This window comes from Melanaphis sacchari, unplaced genomic scaffold, assembly GCF_002803265.2.
Source record: "Melanaphis sacchari strain LSU unplaced genomic scaffold, SCAv2.0 Contig31_pilon_pilon, whole genome shotgun sequence".
In the NCBI taxonomy this organism is placed as follows: Eukaryota; Metazoa; Arthropoda; class Insecta; order Hemiptera; family Aphididae; genus Melanaphis; species Melanaphis sacchari.
This window is the reverse complement of record NW_020271193.1, coordinates 660,181-682,301: the sequence shown is the minus strand read 5'-3', so window position 1 is coordinate 682,301 and position 22,121 is coordinate 660,181. Positions and strand designations below refer to the sequence as shown.

General features: G+C 24.7%; 1 protein-coding gene across 14 annotated transcripts in view; it reads left to right on the top strand.

Annotated features, from left to right (window-relative positions):
* The window catches only part of LOC112596436, a 285,374-nt gene that overhangs the window by 4,497 nt on the left and 258,756 nt on the right, over positions 1-22,121 (top strand). The gene's annotated exons all lie outside the window — the stretch shown is intronic.

The following is a 22,121-nucleotide window of genomic DNA, read 5'->3' as shown; positions in this document are numbered from 1 at the left end:
CTAGTGATATAAAAAAAGAAAAGAAAAAAATACTCATATGGGGGGGGGGGGGGGGGGGGGGTGTCACAAGAAGGTACACAATCTATCTTTACCATTGTACTGATAATATTAAAATTATTCTTGTTCAGTCAATCGATTATTATTATTAAGAAATTAATAGAAAAAAAGAACTATACCATTTACTAGGTTAATATATTTAATCATCGCGTTAAAAAACAGCCATCATGTTTAATCAAATCTAATAATCCACAACTACAGTTTTTATTGTTATTATTTTATTATTATAATCATATACTTTTTACATACCATATAGGTATTATATGCAAAAATATGTATTTTCAAATCTCAAACGCCAATCTATCATTTAAACAGGTATAAATCATAAGCAATATGTCTGGGTGATCTAACTTAACCTAACCGACGATAATTATTTTCAACTTTACGGTTATTTATATATTTTATGTATTTAATTACCTAAATATGGATATTTTAATATTATTTTGCAACTTATCAGTTACGAGTAGTACACAGTTGTTTAACGCCGGGTAAATATTTCATTACTTTTCCAATGTCAAAATTATTCTTAATATTTGTAATTTATATTTTTTTTTATATGTTACTTGTCTGTAATGATAAATAAATATGTCCGTATATGTATAATTACTATTTTTAATTATTTCGATGATAATTTATAGGTGGTGCAAAATATGCTTTTACATTTTATAGTGCATTCAATTTATTTTTTTACGATAGAAGCAGTAATCGATCTGTTAATTAGTTAATAAAATATAAAAATAATTTTATGATATGATTCAATGCATTAATCTATGTATTCTCTTTTTATACAAAATATAAGTTTGTATTGCGTTTTGTTTTATAATTACTATGTAGTTTTTAATGAATTAAATAATAAAAATTTATTTAAATTTTTGGTACATGGTAAGAGTTTGCATACTACGATTAGTATTCGATTAATATAATGTTTAATTATTAAACAGCTTATTATGTTTTTTCCATTTATAAGACGAATAGTTAACTAAAAATGTATGTGTTATTGTTATAAAGTAGGTATCTAGTCTGTAAAAGATTTCCTATTTTTAAAGTTTAATTTTCTTGTTGAAGGATATATTTTTAAAACTTTTACTTGAGTTCTAAAATAAAGGTTACCAATTTTTAAGTACTTACCAAGTTTAAAAATTGTAGCACAAGTGTATTTTGGAGAGAATAATTTTGGTTATAGATTTAAGATAAAACAATGAAGTTGAATTTATATTTTTGTTGTGTATTTAATGATCTATTTGAGAAGGATTAATACAGTACATTGTTGTTTACCAGAAAACGTTACTTATGAAATTTTTACGTCGAAAGAATAAATAAGATACAAAATATGTATTGTGATTTGTTAAAGGCTGATCTGGGCTTAGTAAACTATAATGTTCTACATTGTTATACGAATGCTGAATTAAAATCGGCAACATTGGTAAAATAAAAATAAAATTATATATTAGTATCTCTGTTCATATAAGTAAACACAAACCTGTAAATTTAAAATTTAAATATAGCTATTTTAGTAAATTAATAGTTTCACGTAAAATATATTTTTAATGGAAATTAGAAGCTTTTAATTATATTAAGTTAAATTTATTTTTCTTTAGCATTAGGTTATTTTTTAAACAAGTTTCTAAACATCTTTGATTATGTTTTTTCTTGTAGAGAACTAGGATTTTGAAATATTATTGATTTATAAACATATATTGCTATATGGCATGATCATTTTTAGGATAATATTGATTTAAATGGTAAATTTAAACTTGAAATGGGTGTTATCAAATTGTATGAACAATTTTATATAAATTAAAATACATTGAAAAAAATTAATAAACCTAAGATTAACTTTATTTTCAAAAAATTAATTGCGTAACTCTAACTGTCATATTTTTTATTTTAAATGTTCTTAAAAGACTACAAGATTTTTTACAATTTATTTATTTAAAAATGTAAAAAGTAATCTGCACAGTTTATTCATTCGAAAGACATAATATATAATGTTTAATTTAAAATTTTTGTTGCAATTTCACAAATATATATATATTTGTTTTGTTTATGTAATCAAATGTGAATTATTTACTTGGATATCAATCTTTTTATAATTTATTTATTTACAAATTACTTAAAATTAAACAAAATATTTGAACTTATAAATAATTTAATACGTTTTAAGTGTAGTCATCGCAATAAGCAATCTTAGATCAAATTTATGTAATTTGATTATTAAGTTGAATGTTAAATCATTTTTATAAATCTACATACATAAGTTAATTAAATAAACATAAATAATATTGTAAGATGTAAAGTTTTAATAAGGTAAATTTTATCGTTTATTTTTTTAATATTTTTAGGTACCGTAAATTTAAAGGTGATTCTTATTTGTAATTAAAAATGAATAAAATTGAACTCTTATGCATTATTATTCTATATAATATACTGGTATCATACAAGAAGAGGGTTATTTAATTTTATGGATTCATAGTATATAAAACTTGGATCATATCCAATATTTGATGAATTTGCCTACGTGTCATTGAGCATCTAATAACAATATACCATATGTAATAATAAAAACATTTTATTTGTGCATATATGAACATGATTAATGGTAAATTTATTAGATTGTTTTTTGATAAGAATTTATTGAAATAAAATTATATACATATTTTTTTACAACTATCACTTTTTTATTCATTTATTTTCCGTAATAAACACATCATCGAGATTTACCTTAAATACTATTCAAACTACAAAGGAAATTCAAATTAATTACTTTAATGTTCTAAATTTGTGGGAAACAATTCATTTAAGTCAATTTATTTTTACAAGCTAGTTTCTTTTGTAAAAATTAACATTACATCAAATGTAGTTGTTATTACATCAAAGAGTTGTTTAAGTTTGTTTTAAACATACCAATCTAGTAAAAGATATTCCTAAAGTTTTAAAGAGTGTTATAATGCATAAGATACCTTTTATATAACTAAGTATATATATATATAGTTAAGTGAAATACATTTATTATATTTTCAGTTTTATTAATTTTACTGTAATATTATCTTTTTAAAAATATTTGTTTATTTCTTCCTCGATGGTTCGTATACATCTTAATTACAAAATTAATAATTTTCACTCTAGAGTGTTATTTATTTCATAATTCTAGTAGTATGGATGTAGCAGTTTGGATATTTTCGTTAATATCCAAACTTTTGCACACAACAAAGCTGCGAGTATATTAAATATTTCGTATTTAGGACGGTAGTCCAAATCGTTGCGGCAGAAAAGGTCGTCAATCTGGCCGACAATCAAATAATGATTGTCTACTACAAGTAGCCTGGCCATTACGCGTAGGCCCGTTATACACTTTACTTTCGCATCTCATGTCGCACACCTCAAACCTCGGCAACGTTATGGACTAGCGCCCAAAAATTTCAAGCAAATTATCATATTTGCACAATTGAATACAATCGTTATACGTTTTGTAATATGGTTTATATATTCTCGTTTTTATTTTTAGAAGAATTCTGCCGCATGCATGATAATAATATGATGTATGCTGATACATTTAAGTACCTACTGTCGGTTAATAAAACAATTATGTTGTTTTAGCCTCCTCGTAATTACAGTTACATAATTTCCGGAGACCTAACCGAGACGTCCGATATAGTGTTGTTAATGTTTTATGAGTGTTATATGGTGACTGACGTGTAAACTGCAGTATATAGATATGTAGTGAAAAATTATTAAGCTTGTGTTTGAATTGCCCGAACGAATGACGAATTAAACGAGGACAATTTAAAAATAAATTTCTATTAATATTCTATTTCAGCTTGCCCCATTAAATTGGAGGTATTCCTATACAAGCTGTTGTATCTAAAACTTATAAAATTTATAAAATATAACGAATCACGCTTTTGAGACTGTATTTGCTTTAGAGAATATGATATAACTTCGAAAATCTCATGATATTATCTGGAACAATATTTAATAATAATAAGTAAACATTTTATTTAAATTTAAATGAATTCGTTTTTTAATTAAAAGGTTATTATAAAACTTTTTTATAACTCAGCTATAGAATTTAATATCAACGGATAAATGAAACCAATGAGAGTAAAAGATACGAAAACTAATAATAAAGTAATTTATTATTTAGATGATTGCGTTTACCAAGTATGATGTAAGCTGCTGCTAGATAACATTTTTTAACAATTAAACTAATTTTTTAGTAGTTTAATGATTGTTTAGAACTGACTTAATAGTTATATTACATTTTTTTTTTCAAAAGAATTTTAGTAAATCAAATAGAAATTAAAAAAAATAAATTTAAATACAAGTAACATAAGATATTTATGATATGTCTGTGTAGTGTTTTCTTACTTTTTTGAGATTACAAACTACTTGGAGAACTTTTATCGACTGTGAACTACCTAGATATTAACTTATTTTAAATGTTTTAATCATAAGTCGTTATGCATTGTTATACACATATGCATAATTTATTGTAGCTATTGATAAGCTAGTATAATTTTTAAATTTAATGTTTTCTGTACAGATTTTGGGTTTCTGAGATAGATTATTCTCAAGTTATAAAACGAATGTTTTTATTCAAATACTAGTATATTTCTATTTTCGAATTTTTTTTAGCAAAAAAAAAAGGATAAAAATGGAGAAGATCCCTCTCACCGTTGATCATATTTTACTGTAGTTAATTAAAAGGATTAAGCACCATACTTTTTATTTGAACATAATTTAGGAAAAAAAGTAACTAATACACGATTTATTTATATATAATATCTTCAAATTTTTAATAATATAAATAATAAGTTTAAATAATATAAGTTATTTTACATGATACAGTATTCTTATTAGTCTCGTGATTACGTAAAAAGTCATTAAAAAAAAAAAAAAATTAATCAAGTTATTCTGGATTCTATATCTGTGTTTAAAGTTTAGATGAGTGAACGAAGTAGCACAGGGGTACCCACAATATTTTGGCCCATTACTCTGGTTATTTAAGCTCTAAATATTTGTAAAATATAATTAATTAACTTTAAATTCGAAATAAAATTTGTATAGGTACACTGAAATACTTTAAAAAATATTTTGCTTAAAAAAACGAAATTTGAATTTATGTTTAAATTTAAAAAAAGTAAAAATCTAAAAAAATTATATTGATGAAAATAGGAAATATATCATTTTTTATTTTATTATAGCTTCTAGCTATGTATTATTTTTTTTTTCAAAAACATTAATAGTTTTTAGTTTCTTACGTTAATAAATCGTCCTTTAGTGAATATAATTCATAAGATTATTTTCAAATACAGTTATATAAGATATAAAATTAAGAATTAAATTAAATAATACATGAGCATATACTTAATGGAGTTAAATAAAAAATGAAGAACAAAAACTAGTGAGTGTAATATAAATTAACTGCGTAAAATATTGTAATATAGAAATTTAAAATCATAATATCCGCAGAGTAATCAATAATTTGTTTTATCTGATATTTGATAGTGAAATCTAACGTTTCCAAAACACCTTTAAAGTAATGAATATATTCGAAGTTTTTAATTTCCTGTTTTGGAAGTATGAATTGCGGATTTTTCATCACTTGTAATCCTCCTTTTATGAACGCCGTCGACTTATTATTTACTTGTATTGATTTATCATTTGCTGTATTTAGAGTTGTTTATTGTTGATTGTTGAGCTTTTTTCAGTTTTGTTAGTTATTAAATTGAAAATTTTTAAATTCAAATTAAACATTTAAATTTAATGAAATAAGATGTTATGATAATATTAAAAAGCTCAAAATGTAAATATTATATTGTTCAAGCGTGCATAATAATTATCAGCGTTCCTATTGTAGTTTATACACGATAATTAGATAAAACAGATAGTTGTATAATATGTACTGATAATTAAAGTATTGTTGAGAAATTGCATTATGCAAAGTTAGTTCGAAAGAAGTAGAATTGATGTTAGGTTATATTCTAAAATGTCAAAAATTGTATAATGCAATAAATTATTTGGAACTACTTTTAACTAAGATGAGTTAACAATCTTTTAAAACAAAAAAAAAAAATATATATTATTTTTGTGAAAAACTCGCATTTTAAATTTTATATATTAATCAAATCCTATTGTCTGATTAACCTTTAAGTTATCAAAATAACAAGTTGATAATTGATATTTAACCTTGTCAAACATTTTATAAATACCTATATAAATAATATGCCTATATAGATTTAAGTATTAAATTACCTAAATGAATATGAATCAAATCTAGTCTTTAATCTTGGTCACTTATACAAACTATTGATCCCTGAAAATGATTTAATGATATTTTCTATATTTTATTTAGACTTTAAATTCCAAGAAAAAATTCACGATTCGGTAATATTACCTTTAAAAATGTATTACTAATATAATTTAATTCTAAAAAAATTATTCTTTTTATTTCAACTCGTTGCTCAGTGTTGAATAAATTTATATCAGACTGACATGCATAATAAGACATTCTCTACATTTACTAAATCAGCAATCTTTTTTCAATTCCTAAGATGAAAAAGGCTTAAGTACTTTTAAGTAAAGTGTAATTATAAGTTATATACATTTTATCTTTGAGTTTCTTTGTATAGAAGTAAACGTTTGATTTTTGAAGTGCATATATGCACTTTAAAAATCAAAGATAGTATACTATATTCCTAGATTAAATAGTCTTATATTTTAAAATGATATTTTCTACTATTTATTCTACTTTTTTATTTATTCTTAACAGAATAAAATATTAATTTTAATTTTTACATTTTTACATATATCACACATGATATTTTTTAACTTTTAATAAGTCAAACAAAAGTGAAAAGTTTGATATCTATTAATCAATTAATTAAAACAATTTTATTACAAGTTTCACGCGTATTGTATATTTAATAATAATATTAATTAAAATTAACACTGTAAAAAAAATATAAAATATATAGTATTTTTTTTTCAATATTTTCTAATTAATAAAAGGTAGCATTTCATGTTTTTTTTTTAGACCTAGGTAAATCTAAAATTATATAAATGCTTGTAGTTTAGTTTAAATACAAATTTAAACGTTAATTAATTATGATAAATAATTGTAGTATGTTTTTACACCATACGACCGATTGTATAAATTGATGAAAGTAATTAATTGAAAATCTAATTATGCTTAATATTCACAATTATTTGTTACCTATTTTATTATTTCCGTTATATGCTTCCATTATAGTTGTAATAATCAATTAATATAATTTAAAGTCATTTACTAATTATTTTACACAAATACTATTACATACAGCACATATACCTATTATATTATACTGACTACAACTTTAACTTTCCTTTTTTTTTTGTTATGCTTAATACATTCATTGGAGTTTTTTACGTGTAGTAAAAATGGTTAACAGTTATTTGTTTGTATTCAAAATTATAATAAATTATCGAATTTAAAGAAAAGTTATAAATACTTAGTCAAATTAATTAAAAATGCATTTTTTTTTGTTTATATACAATTTATAATATTTATTTAATATATTATACATAGAGCAAACTGAATAAGATTCTTAATTTATACAATTCATACAATTTATATGAATAAATAACTGTTATTAATAGGTACATCATATTTTTATGAAAAATAACCTATACTTAGTAAATTTATCAATAATTAAATGAAACAAAAAATAAAATTTGTAAACTAAACTGTTTTATTAGTACTCACTATAAAACTATAATAATACTTTTTAGGAAAGAATATTTTATTTAAAAAAAAAATTGTTTTCACAAGTATTACGTTTGGGAGGGTACCTGGAATATTTGTCATAATTGAACAGTTGAAACTTTTGAAGTACTATACTCGGTATTTGATTCAATAATAGCTGTATTCGTCTTTAATTATTATTAAAATACTTTTTAATGGGAATTAATAATTTTATGTATACAACGATTGATTTTAGAGTCTAAATAATTCTTTCTTAATATGTATTAAATAACAATACTTAATCAATATTTCCATTAGTTTATGGTAATTTAGATATGTTTATTATATTTATGATTTTTTTTAAGCTTTTTTTTAATATTATAAATATGTATGTATTTAAACAATGTAATACATAAATAATATATTTTAAATAATTATCGGCAAAAAAACCCAAATTACTATCTTGAAAAACTATCCATAGACAAACATTTATTATTTTGAGTTAAAACATAACAATAATTAATATAAAATTATTTTTAATATTATTTCCAAACACATTTTTATAATAAACTAATAACTATAGAAAAAATTTATATTTATATCATTAAAGATATTAAGTAATGTGTGTTTAAATTAAGCTACACCCATATTGTATATAAATAAATAAATAGTTATTCGTTTTTCAAATGCTTTTTTAAGAGAAAAATGTCTTACTCTGATCCTTATAAATAATATCGAAGATAAAAATTTACTATGTGTTTATGTTATATAAAATACATATTGCGATTATGACCAAAAAATTACTCTAAAAATCGATTGAAAAGTTTTAATTTATATAAATTTATTAAAAATTATATCGTTATAGTTCTCATACGTCATTTTATTATTTTCCTACATCTTTGTTTTTTTATATTATACAGCACACAAACCGATATAATAATATTTTCCTGAATACAATTTAACATTTTATTTTAACAAAGTTAAAACACAATATTAAGTAATCTACATAAGTAAATTACATTGTTTAATTAAATATGTTGCTTTACACACCATTTAAATAAACTCTGTACTATATAAGTATTATCTAATCCGTATTAGTTTTACAAATTGTAACTAACTATTTTATACAAATACAGTATATTATTTTTAGTGGAGTAAACTGAGCTTAGTTTGATGAAATAATAAAACCATCATAGAATAAGAGATTCTTTTTCTCGTTAAAATAGGCAACTAATAATAAAATAAATTAATAATTCTCATTGTATTTTATGATTTCTTGACTTATTAATAAAATTATAAAAGTACTTACTTATAGAAATAATTCTCTATTCAAATATGATTATTTTTGTATTTTGTACACTTTTTATTCGCACCTAACAGTAGAACAATCAAAATTTCATTAAATGAAAATATATATAGAATTGTTAATTGAAATACGCGTATCTAAAGTGTTAATGTTAATGGTTTGTTCAAAATCTGTTAAAGTGTCATTTGAACTATTTAAAATTAATATTAATAATAATATGTTCAGTATATTTAAACTTTTGTTTGGTTTTTGAATAATCACTAAAGAAAATAGTTTATACAATATGTTAATATACGAAAGAAATATTTTTAATTTTAAAATATGCTAGGTATAGATTAGATATTTATTATTTTTGCTTAAATTATTTGTTTGTATTTAAGTAAATAACTTTTGAACGTTCGACAAATCTAAATTAAACATATTTATATTCTAACTTCAAAAGCTTATAACGAGGCATAAAATATTTCATTTGTTCAATGATACGTTTTTTTCATGATTCTTTATGCAATAGAAGCACTATGATGGTCTTTGAATTATGTTTTTTCTCTAATAACTTTGTATAAGTTAGTAGTGAAGTGAGTAATTGAAAAATCTTAATTATTTATTTTGTCAGTTTTACATGAATTTTTTTGTTTTGAATAGTTAAATATTATTCAACTTTTTGAAATGTGATATTCTTAAGATACAATCATACTTACTTGAAGTTGATATGATGAATTATCTGTCCCCAAAATTTTGGCCCGTAAAACAGTATTAAAAATATCAATACAATTTTATTTGAATGAAATATGTACGTAGTTGGTACAATTTAATTTATTGAAATGAATCAAAAATCGTTTTTATTTGTATGAAAACATAAATTCTTTATATAATATACAACAAATAACAATGTTGTGATCTGAATACGTTTCTAATTTCAAAGTTTTTCATTAATAATATTTGATTTACGTATTTTTGCCTTGACTAATACTAAATAATTACATTAATTTATGTTTGTTTCAAAGAATTGTTGGTAAAATGACAATAGTTTAAAATAAATTGTAAAATAGCAGTCGGTATATAATAAATAATAATATTAGATTACTCTCTTTTATTGTATAATTTAATTTTGAAGGAGGACTACAATGCGTATCTAATCCCGTGTTGTTTTGACAGTTGTTACTTACAAGAGTAAGACCTAGTCCAGTCTGAACAGGTGGACTGTCAAATTAAATTTGTCAGATATTGTTGTATAATATTTCATGTGAACTTTAATTTGATAAAAATGAAATTGGACGAATTTATTAGATTCTCGATTTTAATATCTTTTTTTTAACCAAATCAAATTTTCAATCAATTTTAAAACTACCGTTAATGCATATATTTTCAAAGTACTTTTTACATTATTTTTTTATGTATGAATAATTTAAATATTTTGTTTTTTTCAGAAATTTAAAAAAAAAATGTGTTCTTCGATTCTCAAAGCTATCACTTGATTCATTAGTAGTCTAGTATAATGTTGTTTGCTTTGATCAGCCATTCAATAATGCAAAACAATGTCATTAAATTGAAGTACGTAATACATGAATTCCTGCGAATTTTTAAATTCTGAATGAACTGTAATTTGTTTCGATGAGTTCATTCATTTTTTGATAGTAGTCTCTGTTGGTTCTTATATAACTGCGCGCGACTGGTCTGGTTTTGCACTTCAAACTCGTGTTAATAATAATTGTGGTCTCGTCTTTCATACCGGTAACGCGGTGGCGCTTGGTGGCGCCCGGTAGAGTTCTGGAAAATTCAGCTTTGCATGGTAAGATTCCGGTGATGTAGAGAAAAAGTTTGTGTCACACAGAAAAACCCTGGTGGAGCCAGTTGCTGTTGTTATTGTCATCAATCGTTGTTATGTTTGGAGAATTATAACTTTGCGAGTAGGTGTCTGGCGTTGATCGTTGTCTTTGGCGGTGGTTGTTGTTCCTTACAGTTAATTGTGCTGTTTTAGTTTATGAAATTTGACATTGTTACGCGCACAACAAACATTACGATAAAATAATGATTCTTCATTAATACTGAATGCGTATATGGCCACTAAAGAATAGATCCAATCGGCCAAGTTTACAAATATTTGTTTTATTGCAACTGGTACATGCCATCAGTCAGACCTGTGAATATATAGTTCCAACCGCTCAGTCGCGGGAACTGCGTGCCCATAGGTATGAGCCAAGATATTTAGCAGGTAATGTGAAATCATCAAAGGGGTACTAGTTCACTCTTTAAGGATATTTTTCTTATTATTATTATTATTATGGTTGTTCCCTGTGGGGGAGGGGGGAGTTGTAATTTAAGAAGTTGGCAATTATTCAACAATGAAGACCTTTTTTTTTGTTTGTTTTGAAAGTTTGTAGTAGTAATAACTTTTGTTGACTGTATCAATAGTCAACAAAATTACTACTTTTTCTGTCGGAAAATTACTGAAATATTAAACTTTTATTTTTGCTAATTGATTTTTTATTGAATACACCTCCTTCCAAAATAATATTTCTTTGGAACGGCTCTGATTAATTATTATGTATAGTTCAATATGGGGACACTGTTATTTAAAATAAATTATTATTAAATTAATAAATTCAAGTAGAAGTAATTTTAAAATACTTATTTTATTAATAAAAAGCAAATTAATATCCAAAATGAGTCATAAAAGCAATACTATAAAATAAAAACTATATCTCTAAACGACGCTTTCCTGCAGGATGTTTAAATTCGTCTATTGTACTCGTACTATTTATAATCAATGCTACTAGCCAATTCCTGTTAAATAAATATTAATAAAAGTGAATCAATCCGATCATGATTCATTATACTTCGTATTTTTTTTTTCATTAAATTGACTTTTGAAAATGATAGTTCACAGGAACAAGTTGTAACTGGGATTGTTACAAATAATGGTGATGTTTTAAAAACATTACAATACATTTGTCATTACAATTTTCATTATAAATTACATTTAAAAAATAATTTAATAGGAAAATAAAACATAAATTAGTTATTATAAGGAATTTTTTAAACTCTAATTTTCTGAATACACTGGATAAACCTGGAGTTTGTCTTTCTACATGCATAGAGGCTTCATTAACACTAATTTATGTCAAATCATGGGACATATCTATTAAAATTAAAATATATACTTTCATTATATATTTATTAATGGTTAATTAAATACAACATTTTAACTTACTGGATGATCCTAAAATCAGTTTATCTATATTCATAGAAACTATATCGACATATTTTTTAAAATATTTTATTTTTTGTTTAGAATCTTGAGAAACATTTAAGAACTTTTTTCGTTGTTTTTGTTTTCGTTTTTGGCTATCACTTGACTGATCCAGTATTTTTTTAGACTTATTCGTAGATATAACAATGACACAGTGTTACTCACGTTATTTATAGAAAAAGTACGAATTAAGTTTAATAAATAATCGATTATCATTAACAAATAACAGATAACGGAAAAAGCTGAAAGCTGAAAGCTTATACATAAAAATGATAATTGATAAATAAGAATTGCGCTAAAATCCAATTTATCTACAATAATATAGTTATGATTTTTCTTTTTGAAAATTATGTACACTTTTAAGGAGTAAACACTAAAATTATTATTATTTAATAGAGGCACAACATTAATATTTAAGTCCGCAGGTCGTGCTTATGCACAGGCCTTGCGCATTCCTATGGTAGCGCCACTGTACGCTTTTTGACGTCAAATGTACCAGTATGTAGCGTTTATTCGTGGCAATCAGTATGCTAAGATGCCGACTGACTGTGTCCGACATTAATCTTTAGGACCCACACTGATTTTATATCAAGTGAAGTCTTGCAAATACTCGGTTTTATGAGGTGGGATTTTGTGTCAGTTATGTCTGTTAAATGTCATCTAGTCTTACTACTCATTACTTAAATCTTTAATAAAATATAAATCTGTAGTCTGGTCTCCAATACCACTTTAGGATGAATTAATTACGAATCGAACGTATTCAAAACCTCTTTCTTTAAATTATTGCTCGATACATGCGTATAAAATATGAACCACTACTAATCCATTTTAAACGTAGGTACTTAGAATATAAACAATAACAATTTGTAAAGAGGTTATTCTGGTGTTAAGTTTTTAAGTAATTAGTTTTTGGATCAATAAGGACACTAATATTACTATCTAGAGTTAGATTTTGAAAACCGATATTGAGTGCTAAAGCTCGGGAGTAATATTACTTACTTATGATAAGTTATAAGAATAAATTTCCTAGTTGCTGATTTTCTAAAGAAAGTTATATCTCAGTTTAATCATAATAATAATTTTTTGTAAAACCGTTTTTTTATGTTCTTGATATATGTCATGTATAAATGTTCATGTGCTTTCTACAAACAAATTTATATGGCACCTATAACTTAAATAAATAAATAAATTATCGGATATTTTAAAATACACCCAAATTAATGAACATAGATTTCGTTAAAATAAATAAACTAATAATACAATTTTTTTCAACTTTTTTACTGTTTTGTTAAATACGGTTTGTTCTGATGGTCGAGTAGATGTTGTTTACTTTAGTATAAAAAAAAAATATTTGATCACTCAATTCTTATTAACAAAGTAATTTATTTTGGTTTGGTGTACCTATTTTATTATGGTTATCATATTATTTAACTAATCGCTCACAAATGGTGAAAATAAATGATAAAATATTTGAAAATTTAATGCATCATCGGCTGTACTTCAAGGTGGCTATTTAACACCTATATCGTTTTTAATTTTTATAAACTATATTTTTTCAATATTTACATAGACGACCTAATATTATATGTTACTATTGATTCATTAGACAAAATAATTCATATTTAAAGATATTAATTTTATTCTGTTGACAAAAAAATATGCTTTCTTTATTTTTAAATAGGTGATTATATCCTTAAAAAAATACTCTTGTCTGTGATTTATGTGTTATTATTATACAATTTAATAGCTCCTTTAAAAATATTAATTTAATTTGTAGTAAAGTTATTCATTGTTTTTAAAATAAACTTTTCTGAGTTTAACAACCCTAATTATCTAATTATTTTAAATGTATCCCTAATAAGATCTTAATTTAAATTTGGTTCAATTATTTCAAATTCAATATGATATATTTATCTATATAAGATGAAGGTAAATTTGTTTTATGGGATGGTCTTATGGGCTGGACCCCCCCCCCCCCCCCCCCCCCCCAAAAAAAAAAAAAAACATTAATCTTTATTCTACTAATTTATAACTAACTTTTTAATTTCTATCTCATTCTGTTTATTATTAAATTGAAGACGCATGTAAGCTACTTTTTTAACAATTTTATCTTATATCTGTAGGTATTCAACCAATCTATAACTATATATTAATTACCAGTAGGGCTCGGAAGTTGATGACCTTAAAAACAATAAAAAATGACCATAAAAATGGCAAAAAATGTCCTAAAAAAATTACAAATATTAGTTTTATATTAATAAAAATACATTTTTTAAAAATATTTTACTCTATTTTGCTATAAAATCAAAAATATGACATAAAAATGACAAAAATGTCCTTAAAATAGGAAAATTAAAAAATTAAAAATATTTGTTTTATAAATGTCTGTGGTTTAAGTTATCGGCATAATTGTCAACAAGAAACGATAAGAAATGAACTAGTGTGAAATCAGTAAAAATAACTAAAAATGTGGGAAAATGGCCTAAAAATCTCAAAAAATGACTTGAAAAGTAATAAACACCAAAAAAATGCAAAATAAAAATTAGTTATTTAGATTCACATGTTTATGAATCAGATTTGTGGCTAGGAGAGGATCGTCTAAAAAGTTCCAAAAAAAAATGCAAAATGCATCAACTTCCGAGCCCTAATTATCAACAATGTTTGATAATACTTATTTTTATATATGTTTGCAGTATTATTCATTTTATTCTGTATGAAAGTTGGTATATTGTTCTCTATTATAGTTTATTGTACTATATTTTCTTTTGAGGGTGTTATTTTATAAGAAAAAAAATATTATTAAATAAATAATACGACTATTAAAATAAAAAAAATCTTGGTATACTGAAAAATTTCTGAAATCAGAATTTTTTTTTCATATTAGTTCATTGAAACGACCTTATCGGTTTTTATCAATGTTTTTTTCACTTAGAAAGAGAGAGTACATCTAGCACACTGATATCCCCTTTTCTAAGAAAATAATTTTCACTTATGCGGATGTCACTTCCAGTAGAGTCAATTTGAAGAGCAGGGTGGAGCAATCGAAACGATGGAAGGAGTGAGACTTTGAAGTAGTATTTTTTTCACTTTGTCAGGTTTGATCCATTGACTGTGCGTGTCATGCCACCTGTGTGACCACTGCACCACACTGCCTGAATTTGAATAAATATTTTGCGTAAAAGACTGGAAAATGCTTAAAAATTGTGCTATTTATGTAACGTTAAGCCCTGAACATGATTTCTATGCATATTGACACGCGTGTATTGGCCCGATCGCGACCGTTCTAATCAGCTTAAACGTTCGTTCAAAATATTACGATCAGCCGTATTTCCAACGTATATAATGATGCTATTTATGTAATTAATTATATTGTATTGTGTAATTGTGCAGTGTCCTTAAGACAGTCAGCAGCCGTATGACAGGAATAAATCGGGACACACTTTTCTCGAAATCCTTTTGATTTGCGATAGTTATTGTCGATTGTTCCGGAAGTTGTATGCACACGTTTGAATTGGAGGTAACCGCTGAATAACTAGTTTCCGTTGTGTCTAATTAATACAGTGTAATACCTACATTATATAAATATTATATATATATACTGCAACACTGTTTGTACGATATTATATTATGTTACTGTACGTATTATGATTTAACAGAAATATCGCGTATTATAATATTTCAACTATTATTAATGTCATTATTATCATCGTTATCGTAATATTAACCCAGTAAACAATGAACCTAGAATTGTCGGTGGCTTATATGAGTACAAAAGATTTAGGAATGCGAAGAGGAAAATGATTAATGCAAATTGTCCCATTATAACATTTGTTATAAAATAATACATAGCAATAATAATGAAAATAATTATAAATATATTATCTTTATATATATATATAAATAGATATGTATTCGCAAATGTTTGTATGAAAAGGGGGGGGCAATGAGTTAACTGCAGCAAAAGAGGGTAGGATGATACCATTATTTGTACGTGCGTGTTATTCTGCACACAAAGGCTTCTCTAACGTCATCGCCTCAAGGACATGAAAAGTCCCTTAGTGTGGTGGTTGTCGTATACATTACCGACAGACATTGGACACCGTTTTTTGCATTCCCTTAAATTGTTTTTCGTACCGCATATTATACTTTACGTATATTATGTATATGCATCATACGCATCATGTTTACCATGACCTGAAAAATTGCCCATTGTATGTGTAGTGTAGTAAGCGTTATGTTTTTATTGCTATTTTTCCTTTCTTGTACGTCCCTTGTGGATACAGTTGAAAAAAGATAACGTCAATCTTAAATGAACTACCACATATTGTACGGAAGTTATTTCTTCCTTTTTCTACATCTTCTTCATCTTTTCCTGGTAGTACCTACACTTATTACTTTTCTTCCCATCACCTGTTTTTATATGGCTAAAATACAATTTGGCTATCGTTATGTGTTAGATAATAGCTGCACTACCGAATATTTAAACGCCTTATAGCAGCATAGGTATGGAAAATATTTAAATCGCTTAAATCGCAAAGAATACAACTATGTTATATGACGGGGGGGGGGGATTAAAATATCTTAAAAACGAAGTTTTTTGTTAAAAATAATATTGGAATCTTATAAAAAACACTTTTTACAGATGATTTAATGTGATATAGTACACGGCTACTTTATTGTGTATTAGAATAACGTCCAAGCCGATTATGATATTGTTCAACGATAAGGAAAATAAAGATAATTAATTGTAAATCAATATTTATAAATATATATTAAATATATTTATTTATGCGGATAGTCAAAAAAATTAAGTATCTCGCATCAATGAAAACATGAAAATATTAACAGTATATAGGACAATTTTTTTATCAAATAACATTAATTATTTAAAAATCTATTTATAATTTTAAAATATTTTTAATCGAAATAAAATATTTTTTATATTTGTTAATGTTTTGAAGTTATTTACTTTTTTTGAATGGCAATACGCACTTTTAATTTTATATTTTGAAGCAAAATATTTTTTGGATTATTTCGATAAAAGTCAAAATTTGAACTAGTAATTTATGAGTTATAAATATTTGAAGTATAGGTAAGTGGAGTAGTAAACAGACATTTTATGGGCCTCACCGTACCTCTCCACTTCGCTTACTTACACTTTAAATATTTATAATTTATAAACTACTCTTTTGAATTACGATTTTTATGTATTGAAATACTTCAGAAAATATTTTATTTCAGAATATGAAACTAAAAATGTTTATTTTTATTTAAAAAAGTAAAAACTTAAAATAATATAACGATAGAGAATATAAGTTTTATTTTGATTAGAAATTATGTAAACATTTTTTTTTTTTTGGAAACGTTAATAGATATTGAAATAATATTGAGTATTGTTTGATAAAAGAATCTCTCAGTATATTATTATATTCTTTTATAAAAGCTGTTTTGGGTGCGTTAAGCCAATCGGAATGGTAATTTTGTATAACTTAACTTAATCCCTTTGGTTTTGTGCCGACAGTTGTTGTAATACTTCAACATGCCCCATATAGCTTTCCTCTCTAATTAAGTCCAACTACCGTACTTTTGTACGCATGCATGTGTAAATATGTGCAAATATGAAAACATGTTACCTACACGTGGTTGTATTTATAGCCTTGGATAATAAGAGGATATATTAATTTGCATGAATCATGTTTACGGTGGCTTGTAAATTTCCCGCAGTTTACTCTTTTATAGTCGCAAGTTATGAAAAATAAAAATTTTTAACGACATTTTTTATCGTGAGTAATTTATTCTTAAAAATTATTCTGTGGAAACCATATAATACACTATAATAAAACAATATTATCCTACCAGTTTTGTATCGATGAAATGTATCATTTTATGCTCACGTTTTGCCGTCATTATAAATGCATAAAACGTCGATGAAGTCATATAACCACTATTCTGTTAATATTAATATTTTGTTTAAGTCAGAGTATTATTTATGTTCATTTTACGGTATAAAAAAAAAAAATAAATATATATTCTTACTCGGGCACATGTAAACTCCGCCACAAGTACCTTTTTTACTGTAAACTCTGCTAGAAAAAAAAAAAAAAACAGGTAAAATTGGATTCATGTAAACTCCATCAGTGAAGAAAATCAAGTAATAGTATAAAATTAAAATAATATGTTCTTAAAAAAAAAATTATAGTATAATATTATCATATCATTTCGTTCACATTACATATTTAAATCATAGTAAAAAAAAAATCATAATAAATAATCGTTATACCTAATAATATAAAATATATAGTTATGTCATGTATGTAAACTAAAATGATGTGATACAATTTGTAAATTTTCTAAGTCTTGTATTACTTCATTAGTATATATCATCGCAATAGATGTCAACGTATTTTATGTGAGAAGGCACGAGGCAATATGAGCACTGAGCAACTAAACAAAAAAAAAAAACTGGTGGAGTTTACATTAGACTTCTTATTACCTTTTTATCTTAACCTGTATTCTGGCAGAGTTTACAATCGCCAGATTACCGAAATGTTTAAAAAGTTGATAAATACGGCATTACTGATAACGTAATGGCTGCACATATTCATATCATTTTAGTTATTTGGTTATATATCTTTAATACGAGTAATTAATAAATAAAATTATTATAAAATGTGAAGGTTGCATTGATATTTTTGTTACCAAACAAAATACGATTATATATTTGTTGGTTTGTTGTTAAAATAATTTTTTGGGAGTACTGAAATCAAATGATAAAAGAAATAGGTTTGATGAATTATTAGGTATAGTTATCAGGATAAAACAACTATATAAACATATACAATTAAAAATACACTTCTTTTATAAAGGTATGCACTTTAAAAATAAAAATAATAAATAGATACTGCTTTGTTGTATAGTATGTATCGAGTGAATTACTATAACGGAAGTGTTAAATTTAAATTCAATGATGTATTATAATATATAAAAAACAATTCTGAATGTAGATGGTTTGTCACTTTATAATTAAGCATATATTTTTATGTTATGTTTTTTTAATATAGCTATTAAAGTTATTAATTTTACTATTAGTATCGTGGTTTCTACCTTACGCAACGATGATGGAAGCTGGGCTACATCCGAGTTTGACCAAGCAAACATCTTTGCAAAACATTTAACTAATATGTTCCAGTATATCTTGATATTCTATCTCCAAATAGTATTAAAGACGTTGAAAGTTTTTTAGACTCTCTTCTGCAATTAACGTCCCTTTCTCCTTGAGTATTTTCTCCTGGCAAATTTGAATTTATCATAAAAAAAAATTCTTCTAAAAAATCTCTTGGCTTTGACTTGCTAACTGCTAAAATAATAAGACATTTACCAAAAAAACTATCATATTCCTTCCTCAAATATATAATTCAATGATTAGACAATCGTATTTCCCAATCTTATGGAAATATTCTACTATCATTTTAATCCTAAAACCTAATAAACTGCCAAACTGCAGTCCTTTCTCCTACAGACCAATAAATATTCCAATCCTATAAAAAATTTTCGAAAAACTATTACTAAAACGTATTCTACCTATAGTCACTAATGCGAATATATAATCCAACTCTCAATCCGGTTTTTGCAATAGTCATTCTACTATACATCAAGTACATAGATTAGTCGACAAAATCTCTTTTGCATTAGGGGATAAACTCTACTATACCGGAACTTTCCTTGATGTTTTCCAAGCTTTTGATAGAGTCTGGCACTCGGGCCTATTTTAAAAACTAAAACGTCTACTATCCAGTCATTATTATTTAATCCTAATATCTTACTTTGAAGACCGTTTCTTTTCAGTACGTGTAAGCTCTGCTATCTCCTATCCAGCAAAAATTAATGCCAATTTACCATAAGGCGCAGTAACTGTCCCATTACTTTTTAACTTATTCATATCCGATCAGCCCAACTCAAACCAAACTTTGGTAGGTGATTTTGCAGATGACAAAACTTTAATAGCTAGCAGTGCCGACCCTAACTTAGCTTCTGTTTATATAAAAAACTATCTCCACCTTCTTAAAACATGGTATAAAGAATGGGGAGTAAAAATAAATGATAGCAAGTCCATTCATTGTAATTTCATTCTTCGATATGTTACATGCCCGACACTTTTCCTTAACAATTAAATATTACCTAATACCCAATGTGTGTGATATATTGGAATTCGTATTGACCGTCTTCTTACTTGGGTACCACACATCAAAAGCAAAATTGTCATGCTAAACAATCGTTTTCGTCTCTTACGACCCTTATTAATATCCAAAAAAATAAACTATCCAAAAAACTACTAATCTACAAACTTCTTATAAGACCTATCTGGACATATGGTATCCAGCTCTGGGGTGCAGCAAAAATATTAAATACTAACCGTATTCAAAAATTCCAAACAAAAATTCTTCGTAACGTTTCCAAAGCTCCATTTTATATTTCTAACAAATCTCTTCATTCTGACTTTAAAATACCAATTGTCACTGAACTAGCCAAACTTTATTATAAACGTTTCAATAGCCGATTAATCCAACACCTAAACGCTTTCATAAATCAACTCTCATCCATAACTATTCCAGGTAATCCTCAAAAGAGGTTAAAAAGACAGTGGTGTTGTGACTTGTTAAAATAAATAGGAAAAAAAATGTGTGTATATATATATAAATAAAAAAATGTTACAAAGTCTAACTTATAACTCCCCCCACCTACGACATATCGCCAATGGGTGATCTCTTTAGTCCCTCATTTCAATGAATATTTAATATATATATGTGTTATCAATTTAGCTTATTGTTTATTTGTTTGTAACAGATTGCTGAATAAAGAATTAAATTTAAAAAAAGTATCGTATTAGGTTGATTTAATTTTTTCCAAAAACATTAAATTTATTAATTATTATAAATATAATTAAACTTTATTATTTTGTTGTTATTTATTCTGAGTTAATACACATTATCGTAAAACAGTGTGAATAGGTTCATAGCATAAGAGTATAATATCCAAAACTTATCTATATATTTTGAAAATAGTCATTGCGTATAAATTCATAATGTATTATGTTAAAGTTTTAGTTCCCACGAATAATGTTTTAGAATTATATCAAAATACTTAACGTTAATATTCATCGTTTAAATATTTAATTTTGTCTAAATCTTTGATATACCTTTAAGAATAAATTAGGTGGAATTTTGTATTAAATTATCAATAATTTTTACTTATCAAATTTTTGTTTATTGGCATAAATAGAAATAAAATTAAAAAAAAAAAACTGAATTTGAATTGTCTGTAAACTGCTCAAAAAGAGTCAAAATATTTTAAAATTTTTACCATGTATAGAAAATAAAAATATAAGTACTTGATGAAAATTTCAATTTTTACAGTTATTCAATTTTAAATTATTTATAACTATTTAAAAAAATATATCATAAATATTATTTTTAAAAATTATACCCAAATATTACTATTTTTTTTTATTTTCAATTTTTCCAATTATTAAAAAAATTAAAGGAACATTTTTACTCTTGGCTCCTTTTTCTTAGTATCAACAAGATACAATTATTTGATATTTGTAGCATTTTTACTGCTTTAAAAGGTGATAACAGATAAAAAAAAAAACGCCTATCATTGTAAAATAAATACATTCATCGTTTTATTCAAATTTAAAATAAATAAACAATAGATTTTAAAAGTAATAAAAAAACCTGTTATCCAAAATTAATTTTTGGATTAAAAAAAAAAAAAAAAAATATCAT